The sequence below is a fragment of the Neolamprologus multifasciatus genome, chromosome 14 (assembly GCF_963576455.1).
Source record: "Neolamprologus multifasciatus chromosome 14, fNeoMul1.2, whole genome shotgun sequence".
NCBI classification, from domain to species: Eukaryota; Metazoa; Chordata; class Actinopteri; order Cichliformes; family Cichlidae; genus Neolamprologus; species Neolamprologus multifasciatus.
The window spans coordinates 40,319,462-40,328,232 of NC_140452.1; the positions used below are offsets into that span (position 1 = coordinate 40,319,462).

The window sequence follows — 8,771 nt, forward strand, 5'->3', positions numbered from 1 at the left end:
CTAACCCTAACCCTAACCCTAACCCTAACCCTAACCCTAACCCTAACCCTAACCCTAACCCTAACCCTAACCCTAACCCTAACCCTAACCCTAACCCTAACCCTAACCCTAACCCTAACCCTAACCCTAACCCTAACCCTAACCCTAACCCTAACCCTAACCCTAACCCTAACCCTAACCCTAACCCTAACCCTAACCCTAACCCTAACCCTAACCCTAACCCTAACCCTAACCCTAACCCTAACCCTAACCCTAACCCTAACCCTAACCCTAACCCTAACCCTAACCCTAACCCTAACCCTAACCCTAACCCTAACCCTAACCCTAACCCTAACCCTAACCCTAACCCTAACCCTAACCCTAACCCTAACCCTAACCCTAACCCTAACCCTAACCCTAACCCTAACCCTAACCCTAACCCTAACCCTAACCCTAACCCTAACCCTAACCCTAACCCTAACCCTAACCCTAACCCTAACCCTAACCCTAACCCTAACCCTAACCCTAACCCTAACCCTAACCCTAACCCTAACCCTAACCCTAACCCTAAAACCTAACCCTAACCCTAACCCTAACCCTAACCCTAACCCTAACCCTAACCCTAACCCTAACCCTAACCCTAACCCTAACCCTAACCCTAACCCTAACCCTAACCCTAACCCTAACCCTAACCCTAACCCTAACCCTAACCCTAACCCTAACCCTAACCCTAACCCTAACCCTAACCCTAACCCTAACCCTAACCCTAACCCTAACCCTAACCCTAACCCTAACCCTAACCCTAACCCTAACCCTAACCCTAACCCTAACCCTAACCCTAACCCTAACCCTAACCCTAACCCTAACCCTAACCCTAACCCTAACCCTAACCCTAACCCTAACCCTAACCCTAACCCTAACCCTAACCCTAACCCTAACCCTAACCCTAACCCTAACCCTAACCCTAACCCTAACCCTAACCCTAACCCTAACCCTAACCCTAACCCTAACCCTAACCCTAACCCTAACCCTAACCCTAACCCTAACCCTAACCCTAACCCTAACCCTAACCCTAACCCTAACCCTAACCCTAACCCTAACCCTAACCCTAACCCTAACCCTAACCCTAACCCTAACCCTAACCCTAACCCTAACCCTAACCCTAACCCTAACCCTAACCCTAACCCTAACCCTAACCCTAACCCTAACCCTAACCCTAACCCTAACCCTAACCCTAACCCTAACCCTAACCCTAACCCTAACCCTAACCCTAACCCTAACCCTAACCCTAACCCTAACCCTAACCCTAACCCTAACCCTAACCCTAACCCTAACCCTAACCCTAACCCTAACCCTAACCCTAACCCTAACCCTAACCCTAACCCTAACCCTAACCCTAACCCTAACCCTAACCCTAACCCTAACCCTAACCCTAACCCTAACCCTAACCCTAACCCTAACCCTAACCCTAACCCTAACCCTAACCCTAACCCTAACCCTAACCCTAACCCTAACCCTAACCCTAACCCTAACCCTAACCCTAACCCTAACCCTAACCCTAACCCTAACCCTAACCCTAACCCTAACCCTAACCCTAACCCTAACCCTAACCCTAACCCTAACCCTAACCCTAACCCTAACCCTAACCCTAACCCTAACCCTAACCCTAACCCTAACCCTAACCCTAACCCTAACCCTAACCCTAACCCTAACCCTAACCCTAACCCTAACCCTAACCCTAACCCTAACCCTAACCCTAACCCTAACCCTAACCCTAACCCTAACCCTAACCCTAACCCTAACCCTAACCCTAACCCTAACCCTAACCCTAACCCTAACCCTAACCCTAACCCTAACCCTAACCCTAACCCTAACCCTAACCCTAACCCTAACCCTAACCCTAACCCTAACCCTAACCCTAACCCTAACCCTAACCCTAACCCTAACCCTAACCCTAACCCTAACCCTAACCCTAACCCTAACCCTAACCCTAACCCTAACCCTAACCCTAACCCTAACCCTAACCCTAACCCTAACCCTAACCCTAACCCTAACCCTAACCCTAACCCTAACCCTAACCCTAACCCTAACCCTAACCCTAACCCTAACCCTAACCCTAACCCTAACCCTAACCCTAACCCTAACCCTAACCCTAACCCTAACCCTAACCCTAACCCTAACCCTAACCCTAACCCTAACCCTAACCCTAACCCTAACCCTAACCCTAACCCTAACCCTAACCCTAACCCTAACCCTAACCCTAACCCTAACCTAACCCTAACCCTAACCCTAACCCTAACCCTAACCCTAACCCTAACCCTAACCCTAACCCTAACCCTAACCCTAACCCTAACCCTAACCCTAACCCTAACCCTAACCCTAACCCTAACCCTAACCCTAACCCTAACCCTAACCCTAACCCTAACCCTAACCCTAACCCTAACCCTAACCCTAACCCTAACCCTAACCCTAACCCTAAACCCTAACCCTAACCCTAACCCTAACCCTAACCCTAACCCTAACCCTAACCCTAACCCTAACCCTAACCCTAACCCTAACCCTAACCCTAACCCTAACCCTAACCCTAACCCTAACCCTAACCCTAACCCTAACCCTAACCCTAACCCTAACCCTAACCCTAACCCTAACCCTAACCCTAACCCTAACCCTAACCCTAACCCTAACCCTAACCCTAACCCTAACCCTAACCCTAACCCTAACCCTAACCCTAACCCTAACCCTAACCCTAACCCTAACCCTAACCCTAACCCTAACCCTAACCCTAACCCTAACCCTAACCCTAACCCTAACCCTAACCCTAACCCTAACCCTAACCCTAACCCTAACCCTAACCCTAACCCTAACCCTAACCCTAACCCTAACCCTAACCCTAACCCTAACCCTAACCCTAACCCTAACCCTAACCCTAACCCTAACCCTAACCCTAACCCTAACCCTAACCCTAACCCTAACCCTAACCCTAACCCTAACCCTAACCCTAACCCTAACCCTAACCCTAACCCTAACCCTAACCCTAACCCTAACCCTAACCCTAACCCTAACCCTAACCCTAACCCTAACCCTAACCCTAACCCTAACCCTAACCCTAACCCTAACCCTAACCCTAACCCTAACCCTAACCCTAACCCTAACCCTAACCCTAACCCTAACCCTAACCCTAACCCTAACCCTAACCCTAACCCTAACCCTAACCCTAACCCTAACCCTAACCCTAACCCTAACCCTAACCCTAACCCTAACCCTAACCCTAACCCTAACCCTAACCCTAACCCTAACCCTAACCCTAACCCTAACCCTAACCCTAACCCTAACCCTAACCCTAACCCTAACCCTAACCCTAACCCTAACCCTAACCCTAACCCTAACCCTAACCCTAACCCTAACCCTAACCCTAACCCTAACCCTAACCCTAACCCTAACCCTAACCCTAACCCTAACCCTAACCCTAACCCTAACCCTAACCCTAACCCTAACCCTAACCCTAACCCTAACCCTAACCCTAACCCTAACCCTAACCCTAACCCTAACCCTAACCCTAACCCTAACCCTAACCCTAACCCTAACCCTAACCCTAACCCTAACCCTAACCCTAACCCTAACCCTAACCCTAACCCTAACCCTAACCCTAACCCTAACCCTAACCCTAACCCTAACCCTAACCCTAACCCTAACCCTAACCCTAACCCTAACCCTAACCCTAACCCTAACCCTAACCCTAACCCTAACCCTAACCCTAACCCTAACCCTAACCCTAACCCTAACCCTAACCCTAACCCTAACCCTAACCCTAACCCTAACCCTAACCCTAACCCTAACCCTAACCCTAACCCTAACCCTAACCCTAACCCTAACCCTAACCCTAACCCTAACCCTAACCCTAACCCTAACCCTAACCCTAACCCTAACCCTAACCCTAACCCTAACCCTAACCCTAACCCTAACCCTAACCCTAACCCTAACCCTAACCCTAACCCTAACCCTAACCCTAACCCTAACCCTAACCCTAACCCTAACCCTAACCCTAACCCTAACCCTAACCCTAACCCTAACCCTAACCCTAACCCTAACCCTAACCCTAACCCTAACCCTAACCCTAACCCTAACCCTAACCCTAACCCTAACCCTAACCCTAACCCTAACCCTAACCCTAACCCTAACCCTAACCCTAACCCTAACCCTAACCCTAACCCTAACCCTAACCCTAACCCTAACCCTAACCCTAACCCTAACCCTAACCCTAACCCTAACCCTAACCCTAACCCTAACCCTAACCCTAACCCTAACCCTAACCCTAACCCTAACCCTAACCCTAACCCTAACCCTAACCCTAACCCTAACCCTAACCCTAACCCTAACCCTAACCCTAACCCTAACCCTAACCCTAACCCTAACCCTAACCCTAACCCTAACCCTAACCCTAACCCTAACCCTAACCCTAACCCTAACCCTAACCCTAACCCTAACCCTAACCCTAACCCTAACCCTAACCCTAACCCTAACCCTAACCCTAACCCTAACCCTAACCCTAACCCTAACCCTAACCCTAACCCTAACCCTAACCCTAACCCTAACCCTAACCCTAACCCTAACCCTAACCCTAACCCTAACCCTAACCCTAACCCTAACCCTAACCCTAACCCTAACCCTAACCCTAACCCTAACCCTAACCCTAACCCTAACCCTAACCCTAACCCTAACCCTAACCCTAACCCTAACCCTAACCCTAACCCTAACCCTAACCCTAACCCTAACCCTAACCCTAACCCTAACCCTAACCCTAACCCTAACCCTAACCCTAACCCTAACCCTAACCCTAACCCTAACCCTAACCCTAACCCTAACCCTAACCCTAACCCTAACCCTAACCCTAACCCTAACCCTAACCCTAACCCTAACCCTAACCCTAACCCTAACCCTAACCCTAACCCTAACCCTAACCCTAACCCTAACCCTAACCCTAACCCTAACCCTAACCCTAACCCTAACCCTAACCCTAACCCTAACCCTAACCCTAACCCTAACCCTAACCCTAACCCTAACCCTAACCCTAACCCTAACCCTAACCCTAACCCTAACCCTAACCCTAACCCTAACCCTAACCCTAACCCTAACCCTAACCCTAACCCTAACCCTAACCCTAACCCTAACCCTAACCCTAACCCTAACCCTAACCCTAACCCTAACCCTAACCCTAACCCTAACCCTAACCCTAACCCTAACCCTAACCCTAACCCTAACCCTAACCCTAACCCTAACCCCTAACCCTAACCCTAACCCTAACCCTAACCCTAACCCTAACCCTAACCCTAACCCTAACCCTAACCCTAACCCTAACCCTAACCCTAACCCTAACCCTAACCCTAACCCTAACCCTAACCCTAACCCTAACCCTAACCCTAACCCTAACCCTAACCCTAACCCTAACCCTAACCCTAACCCTAACCCTAACCCTAACCCTAACCCTAACCCTAACCCTAACCCTAACCCTAACCCTAACCCTAACCCTAACCCTAACCCTAACCCTAACCCTAACCCTAACCCTAACCCTAACCCTAACCCTAACCCTAACCCTAACCCTAACCCTAACCCTAACCCTAACCCTAACCCTAACCCTAACCCTAACCCTAACCCTAACCCTAACCCTAACCCTAACCCTAACCCTAACCCTAACCCTAACCCTAACCCTAACCCTAACCCTAACCCTAACCCTAACCCTAACCCTAACCCTAACCCTAACCCTAACCCTAACCCTAACCCTAACCCTAACCCTAACCCTAACCCTAACCCTAACCCTAACCCTAACCCTAACCCTAACCCTAACCCTAACCCTAACCCTAACCCTAACCCTAACCCTAACCCTAACCCTAACCCTAACCCTAACCCTAACCCTAACCCTAACCCTAACCCTAACCCTAACCCTAACCCCTAACCCTAACCCCTAACCCTAACCCTAACCCTAACCCTAACCCTAACCCTAACCCTAACCCTAACCCTAACCCTAACCCTAACCCTAACCCCTAACCCCTAACCCTAACCCTAACCCTAACCCTAACCCTAACCCCTAACCCTAACCCTAACCCTAACCCTAACCCTAACCCTAACCCTAACCCTAACCCTAACCCTAACCCTAACCCTAACCCTAACCCTAACCCTAACCCTAACCCTAACCCTAACCCTAACCCCTAACCCTAACCCTAACCCCTAACCCTAACCCCTAACCCTAACCCTAACCCTAACCCCCTCCCCCATCCTAATTCTAATCTTACCCTGGGGGCCGTAACAAAAAAACCCTCATCCTAATGTTTACAGTAAATTACAATTGGACATGGATATTTTCTACATTACAAAAATTGATTGAAACCTAATTTTATTGGATAAAAAATGATATTTTCATTAAAAAACCGTGGAATCATGCAAAATGTTTAAAACAGTGTATTGAAGATAATATTTTCTGAAAAAACAGTTTCATAGGACAGGGCATAAATATCAGTGTTAGAAAAGGAATATAGTATGGTAAAACAGTTAAAAAACGTTTATTTCATGACATTATTTCTCAAAAAATAAATACAGTTAAAAAAATAAAAATATAAAAAAATATAAAAAATATAAAAAAATATGAAAAAATAAAAAACATTAAAAAGTTTATTGTACAATGTTTATAGTTCATATTTAATGGTAATGGTAAAAAGGATTCACATACAGAAGGTTAATACAAATTTTACAAAAGGAGAATTGGAAAGGGATTGAAAAAACAAAAACATTCACAGACAGAAGGGTATAAAAGGAGGTGGAGTCAGCCAGGAGCTCATTCGGATTTGGAGCATTGAAGAGTGAACATCTCTTACCAGCCGCAGCACTGTGCATTACAGCCACATTTTCGCAGCAGTTTTTTTGTGTGCCAAGCGCCTGAGGAAGACCCTTGAGGGGTCGAAACGTTGCGCGTACGGCACACTATTTTTTGAACGTTTTTGATTAATTAAATAAAGCTTTTGTTTTACTTTTTCTTTATTCTTTTTTCTTTCATTTTTTTCATTTGTATCTCGCCTCATAAAAGCTCAATTAAGAGTTATAATTGTTTAGATAACAAAGGCGAACCCACAAGAACTACAACAATATACAAAACATACAACACAAAAACACAAACGCAAAAATTTGCCAAAGACTGAGGACCGGATGGCCTCAGCAGATTGGACCGTCGTCCGATACGGGAAAAGGCGGAGGCTTTCCCGTAATCGTGACAACCAGCAGGGTGGGTTTCCTTCGGGAGGGATGGCCCGTGCATTTCCTGCCTCACAGAGGTGGCAGGCTCAGTCCCCTTACCCCTAACCCTAACCCTAACCCTACCCTAACCCTAACCCTACCCTAACCCTAACCCTAACCCTAACCCTAACCCTAACCCTAACCCTAACCCTAACCCCTAACCCTAACCCTAACACCCTAACCCTAACCCTACCCTAACCCTAACCCTAACCCCTAACCCTAACCCTAACCCCTAATCCTAACCCTAACCCCCTAACCCTAACCCCTAACCCTAACCCTAACCCTAACCCTAACCCTAACCCTAACCCTAACCCCTAACCCTAACCCTAACCCTAACCCTAACCCTAACCCTAACCCTACCCTAACCCCTAACCCTAACCCTAACCCTAACCCCTAACCCTAACCCTAACCCTAACCCTAACCCTAACCCTAACCCTAACCCTAACCCTACCCTAACCCTAACCCTAACCCCTAACCCTAACCCTACCCTAACCCCTAACCCTAACCCTAACCCTAACGCCTAACCCTAACCCTAACCCTAACCCCTAACCCTAACCCTACCCTAACCCTAACCCCTAACCTTAACCCCTAACCCTAACCCTAACCCCTAACCCTAACCCTAACCCCTAACCCGTGACAACCAGCAGGGTGGGTTTCCTTCGGGAGGGATGGCCCGTGCATTTCCTGCCTCACAGAGGTGGCAGGCTCAGTCCCCTTCCCCTAACCCTAACCCCTAACCCTAACCCCTAACCCTAACCCTAACCCCTAACCCTAACCCTACCCTAACCCTAACCCTAACCCCTAACCCTAACCCCCTAACCCTAACCCCTAACCCTAACCCTAACCCCCTAACCCTAACCCCTCCCCCTTTTCCCCTTTACCTCCTATCCCCTCCCTTTCCCTAACCCCAACCCTTTCCCTTACCCTAACCCTAACCCCACCCATGATCCTTTTCCCTAACCCTAACCTTTCCCCCTTCCCCTAATAACCCAAATTGGCTCTGTGTCTAACCCTAATTTTAAGATGGATTTGTTAAAAAAGGTAAAAAATTATAGTGTTAAATTAATAATGGTAAATTCATTTTTATAATGTCAAAGAATAAATATTAATTCATCTATCTTAAATGTTAAATGACCATTAACATTAATAAATAAATAAATAAATTTAAATAGTATAATAAAAGTATTTTTTCAATTCATGTCATATAATTCATTGTAGTACGATTAGATACACACATACAAAGTTAAAACCTAAATTTATAAGAAGACAGGGACATTTAAAACAGCATTAATAAAAAGGACGATACAAAACGAATTACTGATCAGAGGGTATAAAAGGAATGCAGGTAGGAGAGAGAGCTCATTCTGCTTTCGACAGCCGAACGGTGCACATCTCCAGCAGCCAGCCATTGTCTTGAGCGCTTGGATTTCAGTTGTTTTTATTTTTTTTCGTGCCTCACAGGCCTGAGGAAGACCTCTTAAGGTTGAAACGTTGCCTGAGGCACGTTTGAA

The 8,771-nt window shown here is 47.4% G+C and overlaps 1 long non-coding RNA gene across 2 annotated transcripts in view; it reads right to left on the minus strand.

Moving 5' to 3' along the window:
* The window catches only part of LOC146504677 (uncharacterized), a 10,546-nt gene extending 2,427 nt beyond the window's left edge, over positions 1-8,119 (minus strand). Inside the window, exons 1-4 of one of the 2 annotated variants that reach the window (XR_014868737.1) lie at positions 8,067-8,119; positions 7,504-7,731; positions 7,328-7,473; positions 2,215-2,262 (exon numbers count right to left, since the gene is read on the minus strand). This is a non-coding gene — a long non-coding RNA (uncharacterized LOC146504677). Of the gene's footprint in view, positions 1-2,142; positions 2,263-7,327; positions 7,474-7,503; positions 7,732-8,066 lie in introns of those variants that run through there. The other variant, XR_014868736.1, reaches the window with a different exon arrangement.
* Between the last annotated feature and the right edge of the window lie 652 nt (positions 8,120-8,771).